This window comes from Tursiops truncatus, chromosome 1 (genome assembly GCF_011762595.2).
Source record: "Tursiops truncatus isolate mTurTru1 chromosome 1, mTurTru1.mat.Y, whole genome shotgun sequence".
In the NCBI taxonomy this organism is placed as follows: domain Eukaryota; kingdom Metazoa; phylum Chordata; class Mammalia; order Artiodactyla; family Delphinidae; genus Tursiops; species Tursiops truncatus.
Genome location: NC_047034.1, coordinates 140,232,075 through 140,246,101, shown reverse-complemented (window position 1 = coordinate 140,246,101; position 14,027 = coordinate 140,232,075). Strand labels below are relative to the sequence as shown.

Below are 14,027 nucleotides of genomic sequence, written 5' to 3'. Positions count from 1 at the left end.
ACACTGTGAATATACACTTAAAAATGGTTAACATGGTAAATTTTATGTTATATTTTGCCAAATTTTTTAAATTTAAAAAAAGAAAATGAAAAGATAACCCACAAAATGGGAGAACATTTTTGCATATCATTTATCTGATAAGGGTCTAGTACGCAGAATATATAAAGAACTCTTACAACTCAACAATAAAAATAATCTAATTTTTTTTAATGAACAAAGGATTTAAATAGACATTTCTCCAAATAAGATATACAAATAAGCAACAGACACATGAAGAGATGCTTAACATCATTAGTCATTAGGGAAGTGCAAATCAAAACCACAATGAGATACCACTTCACCAGCTAGGATGGCAATAATTTAAAAGATGGACAATAACAAGTGTTGGTGAGGATGTGGAGAAATTAGAACCCTCATACATTACTAGCGAAAATATAAGATGGTGCAGCCTCTCAGGAAAATAGTTTGGCAGTTCCTCCATAAAGTTAAACATAAATGTATCAAAACACTCAGCAATTCCACTCCTGGGTATATATCCAAGAGAAATGAAAACATACATCCTCACAAAAACTTTTACATGAATGTTCAAAGAAACATTATTCATAATAGCCAAAAAGTGGAAATAACCCAAATGTCTATCAAATGATGAATGGATAAACAAAATGTGGTATCTCTATAGAATACATTCCACAGAATGTAGTATTATTCAGCCATAAAAAGGAATGAAGTGCTAATACATGATGTATTAGGGACGAACCTTGAAAACATTATGCTTAGTGAAAGAAGCCAGGCACAAAAAGCCACATGTTATATGACTCTATTCACATGAAATATCCAGAATAGGCAATTCCAAAGACAGAATGAGACAGAAAGCAGTTTAGTGGCTGCCAAAAGCTTGAGGTGGGGGGGGATGCAGGGTGATTGCTAATGGGCACAGGGTTTCTTTTGGTAAGATGAAAATGTTCTGGAATTAAACAGTAGTGATGGTTACATAACCTTACGAATATACACTGAACTGCATGCTTTTTTTTTTTTTTGGTCACGTAACGCAGCATATGGGATCTTAGTTCCCCAACCAGGGATCAAACCCATGTCCCCTGCATTGGAAGCGCGGAGTCTTAACCGCCAGACTGCCAGGGAAGTCCCTGAACTGCATGTTTTAAAAAGGTGAGTTTTATGGTACTGTAAATTATATCTCAAAGAAAAAGAAAAAAAGAATACACTATTACACATTCCAATACCATCAAAGTAATAATGTTTTCACATTTATCTATCACTCTACATTCCAGATGAGAAAATGAAAGGGGAAAAGGTAAATATCTTCTTAATATTACTATGAAAACAGTTACGACTCAAAGACCCCCAAAAGGTCCCCAAACATAGTTTGAATACCGCTGACCTAAACTAACCCTCAGCACAAGACTGGAGCTATTTATAGTTAATGACCAATCAATTTTAATGTTAATTAAATTATTTAAACTACAGTGTACAGCTGAGACTGACAAAATGCAATCAGATTTCATTATCATCTTAATTCATACTTTATGTTCTTAACAAAACATTTTTTGACAACCTATGCGACTATACTGAATTTAACATCCTCTGCATACTAAATTTTGACAACCTAAGCTTAAGGTGCAACATAGTATAGTGGTTAAGAGCTCTAACTCTAGACTCAGACACCCTGAGTTCAAATCCTGGCTCAGCAGCAAACTAGCTCTGAGATCTTATCCAAGGTATTTAGTCTTTCTGCAGCTACTTTCCTCACCTATAAATACTGATAATATAAAAGGAGTTGTTGCGAGGGCCGATGAATACTTCTAAGATCTTTAGCAATAAATGAATACATAGTAACTATGCAGTAAGTTACCTATTATCATTGTAAATCAAATACCCATTTAAAACAACCAGATTATTGTGTGTCTTACAAAATACCTAATTTTTGAAAATACAGATTGCTTTGTATAAAGATCAGTAGGACTTTGCTCATCTTTACTAATGAACACCGAGCTTGTATGAATCCTGCCTCTGCTTTCCAGCCCACATTCCCCAATGCCCTATGTTATTGCTTTCCAGTGGTAAACTAGAAAGCAGTCAGCTAACCCAAGCCAAGGAGTGAAAACACTTCCTGTGTAACCATAACAAGGTGATTTCTCCCAGAGTTATTTTTACCTCAAAAGACTCCTCTAAGAAATTAAACATTCTTAGACAATAAGACTTGGATCACAGGATCCTCAAAGAACCAGTCTGGAATACAGCAACTAGAGAGAGGAGAAGAGAGCAGCATACAAAAGATGGCTTGACTATCCAATGAAAACAAGGGTAAATCTATTGATGGAGAAGCCAAGGAGAAAGAAATACTAAAATAGGAATCAAAAAACATAATTTTAATTACAGCTCAACCACTATCCCACTTGGTGATCTCACTTTACACGATAAAAATCCAAAGGTCTTCATTTAACATACACAATAATCTTCACAATCTGCCAGGTACTTCAAACCATTTCTCTCACCACTCTATCCATAACTCCTCAATTCATACCACACTGAATTTCTCACTCTCCCCTAAACACCAAGCCCTATTACAACTTACCACCTTCACACACATTATTCCTTTACTTTGCAATGGCCTCCAGTCTATCCCCTTCTCCACCTGGAAAACTCCTACTCATCCCTCAAGAGCCGGCTTCTTCCCTCCGAACTCCCATAATCTAGTGTGTTGCAATTTATCTCTACATATTATATGACTGAGTTCCCTGAAGCAAGAGGTTGTCTTCAATAATTTTATATCTCTAAAACCTAGCAATGTCTAGCATAAAGTACAAATGCAAATGTTGGAAGAAACAAATGATTAAATGATGAATGAACAAGCAACCTTAGGCAGTTTCTCCTATAAAATTGGAAGAACACTTGATACATCTGAGAAGCAACATGACATATATAATAGGAAGAACGCACAGAGCTGCTTTCAATCTTTCTAACTCTATGCTCTTATGCAAATTAACCTGAGTCAGAGATTCCTCATTTATAAAACAGTTTTCATAGGGTTGTTACACTGAACAAGTGAAAAAAATACATAAACATGTCTAGCACAATGACTGAAACAAAACAGGTAAATCTTAGCGTAAAAAAATTCTAATTTACTTAGTTCAGTGTAATTAATCTTAATTCCTCTAAGAAGAAAAAAGTCTATATATCCTGCTTTACTCCCCTTGCCTATTTGTCTTTCTAGAACTGTTCTTTTTTAGAACATATTTCTATCTGCAGTAACAATCAACTGAATTCAAGCACTTGTAGTTTATGTTAGGAAGTAACACATCTCACTGAATTTGTTATATCAAAATGGTCTCTTTTTTTAAGGATAAACAAAATTTACTGGCATCAGCATTTACAGGTAAGTCTTATTTGTAGTTTCTCTGAAACCAGAAACTTTCTGCAGAAATAAAATTCATACACCTTTGTCTATGCAAAGATCCTGATTTGACATTATATGAAGAACACAACATAAATTAATCCTGCTTATTGTGCATGTCAAGGTTAACTTTGAGGTCAAAAAGAGTCATCCAATTACTCTTACTAAAATGACTCTACTCTGAGAACTAATAAAAATTCTCTTTAAACAGCTTTTTATTAATCAGACATTTACAATTACAAATAAAAATTTTTATTTTAAAAGGTCTGAAATTATAGTGTAGACACTATACTGTTCCAGCTACATTAACTAAAACTAAATGTAATTATAGATGTGATTTAGGATTTACAATATTGAACTAAACTTATGTGCATCATAACATCTTGTTAGTTTATCTGTATTACTAACAACTTGACCTAGGACAATGAAAAGACTTTAATTTCCTTTTTGTATTTAGATATTTGCTAGACTTAAAACATTAAATGTCAATAACTTTCACTTCCGCTTCTGTATTATTTCAAGGAAGCTTTATTTTTTCATTTTCCACACAAGTCAAATGAAAAATTACAACCAGCAGGAAAATTTATCTAAAATAGCTCTTTTTTTAAAAAGTAACTATTTTGTTTGTACTAAATATCATCTTTTTAAAGCATAAAACAACTTAAAATTCTTATCTTCCCCAAAGTATACGGTTTTTAAGAAGCACTCTTTAAAATTTGTTTATAAAAGGATCATAATACACTAGACACTAGTGAATTCATTAATTATCTTAAGCACAGTTTTCTAAAAGAATATTTCAAAACTTTATAAGTTGTGACTAATCAGTACTAGGATGCAATATAGTGCAGCAATTTCTAAGGAGACATACAGCGTTCTGAGCCTAAAACAAATTTCAGCGTACATTTTACTCATATACAGAACACGCTGATAGTAACAACAACAAAAAAAACTTTAAAAAAAAACCATCCTACAATTCACCACCTTGATACGGCATTCTCTCTAAATTATCATAACCAGTTGCAATTATCCAATTTTATTAGCTAATAGTTCTCATTATTTTAAAAACAGAAAAAGGATATGTTCCGTTTCACCAAGTGTTACACATTTCGCTACTACAAGACTGGATGGGGGGGCGATCTTTGGAAACAAAAGGTAACCTGATCCGCTCCAGCTAATTATTAAATGCATGCCAACAATACACAATTCGAATTGCACTTCTGGACACTAAGGAGATCACAAAAGGGAGTAAAACGTCAAATGTGTAAGGAACTACTTTTGTATGAAAAATATATCGAAACGAAGAAACATGGTATACCGAAACTAAGACCTCACGCAAGGTACAAAATTCATCTGATTAAAAATCTGATAATCTTCTAAAAAGAAAGTATTTAATCAACGTTGTTAAAGTAACAGTAATTCACCACATTCAGGTACGACTTGAAATCCCGATGATGTCTTTCTTTCAGGTCTAAATATCTCATTCTTTTGCAATCCGTATACCAGAAGGACCTGAAACCTCTCGCGGAGGCGTACAACACACTCGGCGAGTGCTGTCTGTTTACAAATACGAATCTCAGTTTCCCACGTCAAAAGCGTTCATTACCACCATTCGACCGGGGGGCGGGGGAGAGAGAAGGCGGGCGAGCAAGAAGCGATATCCTCACAGACATCTCTACGTTCTCTCCTCACGACAAGGGCGAGCCCGGAAAAAAATGTTTATTATGTATTATATGCGTGTTTGTGTATTTACATGTTATATACGTACGTCTATATCTAAGCAGGGGTGAAAGAAAAGGCACACATGACAAGGAATCATACTGGACCCCAGAAAATGTTCACTCCTATCCCGTTAACTCAAAATCCGCTGCCCGGGTCTACAGGTTTCACCTCAGGGGCCGAGCGTCCCAGCCTCGCTGTGGAGTTCGGCCCCAAAGCTCCCCGATGCCCTCCTCAGGAAGCCCAGGCCGCCGCCCCTACCTCCCTTATCTCTGCCTTCCCCTGGGACACCCGAAGCGCATTCCGGCAAAGAAAGAAGTGTCAGGCCCCAAGAGGACGGCTGACACGGGCTCGGGCCGGGCCGCGACACCTGCGAGCCGCAGCACCTGAGGGCGAAGAGGGGGCCGCCCGGCCTGCCCCGAGCACACCCCCTTGGGCGCCGGGTGCTGCGCCGCGGCCGGAACCTCCGTACCTGCGAGGCCCGCGAGCTACAGGCGCGCGCGGCGCCTCCTCATCTCAGTGGCTCCCGCTCCGCCTCCGCCTCCCGCTGCCGCCGTCACTGCCGCCGCCGCTGGAGGCCAGGACACGACGAGCTCAGGACACCACCGCCATGTCCGCCGCGCCGCGAACTGCATTGTGGGGGGGAAGGGATGGGGAGGGGGAGGAGAGAGGGGGAGAGAAAGAGGAGGACCCGCTGAGGGGAGGGGGCCGAGGGAGAAGGGGAGCCGGGGGAGAGGGGGAGGGGAGAGAGGGACGGAGCCCCGAATGGAGTCCTGACCCGGGCAGGGGTAGGGAATAGATGCGCAGGAAACCCCGGAGAAGAGGCGCAGAGGGAAGAGTTTGGGGGTGCCCCCTCCCTCCGTTCTGGGGTCCCCTGGGCACTGGTTAAACCGGGGCGGGGGGTAGTAAACACCAATGGGGGTGGGGCTACGTTCGGGGCCTTGTGGTAGAGACGGGAAACAATGGGGAGGAGGGAAACAACGCCGAGGTGAGAGCACAGCGCACTCACACTCACGCTGAGGGAAGGGGCGAGCGCGCGAGGACACTCTTTAGCCCGCGGGGAGGGGGCGGGGCCCTATAGCGTTGGGGGAAGGTTGAAGTCACAACGGGCTCGCAGGGAGGGGCGGGGCCACCGAGCGAGGGTCGCGAAGTCCATCTCTCCCGCTGGGCCCCCCTGGGGAGCGGCGCGAGGACGCTGGCGTGCTTGAGGAGGCCGGGGTCGCGGGCACTGCCGCGCCGCTCAGGTTGGCTTCCTGGGCTGTGGACCTCCCTACGGAGGCCCCCAAGCGGGAAGAGGGCCCGAAAGCCGTCCCCCAGTGGAAGGAAGCCCCGGCCTTGGACGTGCACCTCTGAGCCTGGCTTACGGAACTGACCCGGCCCGCGCCTCCGCGGACCCTTGGCGGCTAGAGCGGGCTTCTGAACACCAGCTAGTAGGTAGACAGAGGAGTCCTCCCGGGTCGCCCCACCATTCCCCGCCTATTCACTTTGCCACCAGCCCACCGAAGCTGGAATCCTTTTCTTTTAAAGTGCAGCCAATTCTGGAGTTAAGGAACTCGAGAGAAATCACAAGAGTATCCCACCCTCCACCCCGGTAAAAGATTTAAGAAATCATTTATTTAGTTTCACGTGGGTTTGGAATCAACTACCATCCATGAGCCTTCTCCCCCTCTTGCTTTTAATGTAGGTTCCTCCACATAGTAATTAAAAGTCCCGATCGGAAAAGATAGTTTGGTTAATTTTTTTTAAGATCCCAGCCTTGGAGATTATTCAACCACCCTCTAACCTCAAAGCTGGACAAGTCACACAACTACAGTTCTTGCATTTGACACATGCTGAGGCAGGAAAAGGATATGATAGGTTGGACATGGGGGAAAATGCAAAATCTTAAGTCTTTACAAGATGCTGCCTTATAAAATTTCTCATGATGTGACTCAGAGGCTGGGGCCTGTAAAAGTTTACAGAAGGCCTCTCTGCAGAATCCGTCTTCTTTGCACCCCAGAACTGGATATTTCTTATTTGTGTATTTATGCCTACATGAATCTGAAGCTTGGTGAGAAGAGACCACTAAATGCTAGTCATTGAGCTAGGGAGTTCACATATTTTACCATTTAATTCTTATAACAGGGAATTCCCTGCTGGTCCAGTGGTTAGAGCTCCACGCTTCCACTGCAAGGGGCTCGGGTTCCATCCCTGGTCAGGGAACTGGGATCCCAAAAGCGGTGTGGCAAAAAAAAAAAAATTAAAACAATCCCACGAGGTCTGTGCTACTGCTCTCATTTATAAATGAGAAAATTAGAGCTCTGAGAATTAAGTATCAATACATTTTACTCCACCCGTCTCATGCCAGGGCGCTCCAGTGTAGTGCGTACAGTAGTGGATTTCAAGTCAAAAGAGCTCTACCTGGCTTCAGCACTTATCAGTTGTTTGACTTTGGCCAAATACACCCTCTGAGTTTCTTTATCTGTAAGTTTTCAACGGCAGAATACCTACTTGACAGAGAGGATGTAAGGAAAGTAGCAGGTCCCAAATTTAAAGGCTGTAGAGACATTAAGATGATACTAACATCTTAGTTGCAGAGGAGAGCATGTTAAATTCCACTTGGGTGAGGGTTTAATGGAAGAGGTAGAAGCTGAACCTTGGAGGTTTGCCTACTATGTGCCGGACACAAGTCTGTGATTCGGAGAACATCATTTTGTCTAGAGTGTACAGAAGATAATGAGTCTGAAAACAAAGGCTGGGGCCAGACTGAGAATCCCAGTGCCTCTCTGCTCTTATCCCTTCCAGCTAACGCTCTTCTACCACCTTTCCTATTCCTCAAGATCCAGCTCAACTCCTACCTCCTTTATTAAATCATCTTGATCACCACCCCTGCACACATCACTGAATGTGATTCCTCCATTCTCTGAATCCCTACACATTACTTTTATGAGTCTGACTCCAATAAATTATCAACTTGAGTGCAAATACTTAGCATGTGTATTCCTTATAATGCCTATGTACTCGTTGAATGGAATTTTGGCAACTATACTCTTGCTTATCATCACAATAGAACACACGTATAGAGCAAGTATTTCTACGCAAAAAACAAGGGAACTTAGGGTATAAGAGACTTAATTAGTGGCCAGGGTCATACAGTAAGTCACAGGCAGGCCTAGAATACCAGTTCTGTGTTCTTTCCATTGAATCACCAACATCTTAATGAGAAATTAAATGGTAAATATCTGACGGCTCTGTATAAATACACTAAGGACTTGTATCTGTATAAATACACTAAGGACTCTGTATAAATACACTAAGGACTGCTCTGTATATATATACTAAGGACTTATATCTGATACTTGCAAGGAAGACCTCAAGATTGTGGTTAAGTCTCCAAATTTAGCCTTCCAGTTCAGAAGTTCGGGGAGCTCAATTTCACCCAAACTCAGGTGAAAATTACTTACAGCAAAAATCTTATTTCATCATATGTAATGAGGAATATAATTGCCCAATGGATCAATATTCATATTCTATTCTCTTCCTTGGTGATAGGAAAACCCAATCCAAAAATCATCATATTGGATGAAAAGGTGATTTGGTGAGTAAATTAAATCAGAACAAGAAAGGTACCTTAGAGATAAGTCTGCTGAAACCAAGATCTACTGGTAAATCATAAAGGGAACAAATCATAAAGGGCCATGTATGTTATTCAAAAAAACAGGTTTTATCCTGTAGTTAATGGGGAGTTACTGAACATTCATAAGTAAGGGAGAGATATGATCAGATCTGCTAAAGTTTTTTTTCTGAGGCTCCTTTTTTTTCTATATACCTGATTTCTTCAAGGAGAGAGACTTCAGTGGTTGGTAACCTTTTACAGACCCTGACTGATGATAAGCTCCAGTCAAAAAGAGTCCCATAATGTGGTCCTAACCATGTCTTCTTCACCTGTGTATTCCCAGCACCCAGAACAATTCTGATGCTCAGAAAGTACCTAGAAATTGTTTGTTGACACTCTAAGTTGTCTGTAAAGCAGATGATAAGTTCAAAGTTTAAAATTATTGTGATTCTTAAAAATAGCATGCATGCGGGCTTCCCTGGTGGTACAGTGGTTGAGAGTCTGCCTGCCGATGCAGGGGACGCGGGTTCGTGCCCCGGTCCGGGAAGATCCCCCATGCCGCGGAGCGGCTGGGCGCGTAAGCCATGGCCGCTAAGCCTGCGCGTCCGAAGCCTGTGCTCCGCAATGGGAGAGGCCACAACAGTGAAAGGCCCGCGTACCGCTAAAAAAAAAAAAAAAGAAAGAAAGAAAATAGCATGCAATACCAGAGCCTCAAAGATAGTGTAAAGGATGGATTTCTTTTTGTCTTTTAGCATTCTTAACATTAAATAAGCTAAAATATGTTTAAATGCCTATTTCGTAGTAAACATTCAACAAAAATTAATTCCCTTTCTCCTTAAAATCAAGTTTCTTCTCAGCTGCCCCAGTTTGGATTTAACGTGCCCACAGACTCACACTAGCACATGTGAGTACTTGCTACCCATTGATTCCATTTAATTTGTTCTGAGGATTCATTGTGTGGAATTTTTAACTACAGCCATACCCTTTAGTGTACTTCCTTGAAGTGTTAAAAACGGTCTGTTGGGGCTTCCTTGGTGGCGCAGTGGTTGCGAGTCCGCCTGCCGATGCAGAGGGCACGGGTTTGTGCCCCGGTCTGGGAAGGTTCCACATGCCGCGGAGCGGCTGGGCGCGTGAGCCATGGCCGCTGAGCCTGCGCGTCCGGAGCCTGTGCTCCGCAATGGGAGAGGCCACAATAGTGAGAGGCCCGCGTACCGCCAAAAAAAAAAAGGTCTGGTTTTTTTTTTTCAAAGAGGCTTTTTCTTTAATGTGCATAAGATCTGAGAGTTAGAAAAGACATTAGAGTTCATATAGTTGGATATATCAAGAACATAGATACAGGCCAGGAAATGATGCTATAATTGTAGCCTAGGACCACATTATAAGAGCCACGTATGCCATTTTAAAAAATGGCCTTTTTCCTGAAGTTAATGTCACAGAACATTTGCAAGCAAGGCAGAGAGATGATCAGACCTGCTTTCTACAGCAAAATTTACATGCTATGCAGCCCAGGCCCCAGGCACAGAAACTTGTTTTTTTGTTTTGTTATTTTTATTTTTTAACCATACAAGCTAGTTGTATTTTATCAACAGGATGCCACAAAGGACCACAATAAAACCAGACTGAAAAGGCTAGATCCAAGATGGTGGGTAAAGTAGGCTAAAGGTCACTGCTTTCCTTGCCTTGATTTATCTCTGTGTTTCCATACCAACCCCTGAGAGCTGAAATACACTTGCCCTGATTTATCTCTGTGTTTGTTTCAAAATACCTCCTGGTATTGGCAGAGGTGCTTTGCAGCTGTATTTTAAGAGATACGTGCTTTGAGAGATATACAATGGTCAACTGCTCCTAACCAGCTTTGACTTGATCACAGGAATGTTCCTGCTCAGATGAAACCTGGAGGTATCTGAAAGTTACCTTCACTTCATTACGATGCTAAGATCTCCACCCAAAGTGGGGATTTGTACTCTTCTAGGGACAGTTGGTGCATGAAAAGGAACATGAAAGACTGTGCATGCCCCGGCTGCCCATGAAAATCTCTGCTCCTTTCCTAGAGCTCTGTTGACCTGTTTGCTTAAAATTCCCTTACTCCTCTCCCTTTGGGGAGAGGTGCTTTTAGAGCATGAGCTCCCCTTCTCCATTCTCTGGCCATTGAATAAAAGCCTGTCTTGCTTGTACCAAACTCAGTTTCATTATTGGCAGTGTGAAGCTGAGAGAGAAAGAACTCCCTGATAGAGCCAGGGGATCTTCAGTTCAGCTAGGGCCCCAAGAAGGGGGCCTCGAATCTAATTCGGTAACACAATTTCTGTTTGAATATTTGTACTTAATAGAGAGCTCATTTCTCCCCACATTTATCTATGCTAGATGTTAGAAGTTCTTCCTTTACTGAGCTGAAATCTTTCTACTATAATGTCTTTTTTTTTGGTAATTCTTACCTCAAGAGTAACACCATGTCTCTTTTTCTTCATGTATAAAAACAAGGATGTGAACTAGATGAACTAGGGCAGGAAAAGTGTCTAAAGGTCTTTAATTCTGACATGAACTCCCTTTAAGTCAGCTATTTTACTTTCTCTAAATCAAATCTTCTCCCCCCTTTTTCTCCAAAACAAAAATAAGATCCAACTCCATTCTAACAATTTGCTCATGACCAATTCTAGTGTGTTAGGACAATCTGCACTCTGATTCATTGTTGTATCCTATAAAATGTCATGCATTCTGTCCAGAAGTAAATCTTCACATATATGGTCAAATGATTTTTGATAATGGTGCTGATACCATTCAATGGGAAAAAGTCTTTTTGACTGGGAAAATGGTGCATGGATAGTCACATTGCAAAAGAATGAAGTTGGACCCTTACCTAACACCATAGGAAAAAATTAACTCAAAATGGATCTGAGACCTAAGTGTAAGACCTAAAATAATAAAACTGTTAGATAAAAATATAGGGCAAAACCTTCACAACATTGGATTTGGCAATGACTTCTTGGATATGACACTAAAGGCACAGGCAACAAACAAAATATGGACAAATTGGACTTCAAGAAAATTAAATTTTTGTGCACAAAAGACAGTATCAACAGAGTAAAAAGGCAACCCACAGAATGGGAGAAAATGTTTGCAAATCATATATCTGATAAGGAATTAATATCTACAATATAGAGAGAACTAAAACTCAACAACAAAAAACCAAACAACCTGATTCAAAAACAGGCAAAGGACCTGAATACACATTTCTCTGAAGAAGACATACAAATGACCGGTATGCACATGAAAAGATGTTCAACATTGCCAATCATTAGGGAAATGCAAATCAAACCTATAACGAGATACCATTGTATCTCACACCCATTAAGATGGCTACTATCATAAAACAAAAAACAAAAAAACTAGAAAATAACAAGTGTTGGTGAGTATGTAGAGATATTAGAACCCTGTGCACTGATGGTTGGAATGTAAAAAGATATACCTGCTGTGGAAAACAGTATAGTGGTTCCTCAAAAAATTAAAAATAGAATTACCATATAGGAACTTCCCTGGTAGTGCAGTGGTTAAGACTCCGCCTGCCAATGCAGGAGACATGGGTTCAAGCCCTGGTCTGGGAAGATCCCACATGCCATGGAGCAACTAAGCCCATGTGCCACAACTACTGAGGCTGTGCTCTAGAGCCCGCGAGCCACAACTACTGAGCCCGTGTGCCACAGCTACTAAAGCCTGCGTGCCTAGAGCCCATGCTCCACAACAAGAGAAGCCACTGCAATGAGAAGCCCGCACTTTGCAACAAAGAGTAGCTCCCACTTGCCACAACTAGAGAAAGCCCACATGCAGCAACGAGGAACCAATGCAGCCAAAAATAAATAAATAAATTAAAAAAAAAAAAAGACTCCATGCTCGCAATGCAGGGGGCCCAGGTTCAATCCCTGGTCAGGGAACTAGATCCCACATGCATGCCGCAACTATGGAGCTGACAAGCTGCAACTAGGGAGCCCACCTTCCACAACTAAGACCAGCACAACCAAAAAAAAAAATTCTAGAAACACTGACTCCTTCTTTTAAAACAAACAAACAAAAAGAATTACCATATAATTCAGCAATTACACTTCGGGACATATACTCCAAAGACTTGAAAATTGGGTACCAAAGAGGTATTTTACACCCATATTCATAGCAGCATTATTCACAATAGCTAAACAGTGAAAGCAATCCAAGTATTCATTGACAGATGAATGGATAAGCAAATGTGGTATATACATGTAATGGAATATTATTCAGCCTTAAAAAGAAAGGAAATGCATACCTAGGAATAAACCTACCTAAAGAGGAAAAGACATATACTCAGAAAACTATAAAACACTGATGAAAGAAATCAAAGATGACATAAACAGATGGAGAAATATACCATGTTCTTGGATTGGAAGAATCAATATTGAGACAATGACTATACTATGCAAAGCAATCTACAGATTTAATGCAATCCCTATCAAATTACCAATGGCATTCTTCACAGAATTAGAACAAAAAATTTAACAATTTGTATGGAAACACCAACAAAGCCAAACACCCAAACAGCCAAAGCAATCTTGAGAAAGAAAAACGGAGCTGGAGGAATCAACCTCCCTGACTTCAAACTATACTACAAAGCTACAGTAATCAAAACAGTATGGTACTGGCACAAAACCAGAAATATAGATTAATGGTACAGGATAGAAAGCCCAGAGATAAACCCACACACATACGATCACCTAATTTATGACAAAGGAGGCAAGAATATACAATGGAGAAAAGACTGCCTCTTCAATAAGTGGTGCTGGGAAAACTGGATAGCCACATGTAAAAGAATGAAATTAGAACATTTCCTAACACCATACACAAAAATAAACTCAAAATGGATTAAAGACCTAAATGTAAGACCAGACACTATAAAACTCTTAGAGGAAAAAGTAGGAAAAACACTCTTTGACATAAACCACAGCAAGATCTTTTTTGACCGACCTCCTAGAGTAATGAAAATAAAAACAAAAATAAATAAATGGGACCTAATTAAACTTAAAAGCTTTTGCACAGCAAAGGAAACCATAAACAAGATGAAAAGACAACCCTCAGAATGAGAGAAAATATTTGCAAACTAAGCAACAGACAAAGGATTAATCTCCAAAATATACAAACAGCTCACGCAGCTCAATATCAAAAAAACAACCCAATCCAAAAATGGGCAGAAGACCTAAATAGACATTTCACCAAAGAAGACATACGGAGAAGCCAGTAGGAGCCTGTGATGTCGTGCCGTTGTCTGAAGATTCTTCAATCACT

At 40.7% G+C, this 14,027-nt stretch overlaps 1 protein-coding gene across 12 annotated transcripts in view; it reads right to left on the bottom strand.

Moving 5' to 3' along the window:
- The window catches only part of TUT4 (terminal uridylyl transferase 4), a 143,297-nt gene extending 137,380 nt beyond the window's left edge, over positions 1 to 5,917 (bottom strand). For all 12 annotated transcript variants that reach the window (XM_073789755.1, XM_019937796.3, XM_019937791.3 and 9 more), the window contains exon 1: positions 5,601 to 5,917. The gene's annotated coding sequence lies outside the window, so the exon portion shown is untranslated. The remainder of the gene's footprint in view (positions 1 to 5,600) is intronic.
- Positions 5,918 to 14,027: the final 8,110 nt, after the last annotated feature.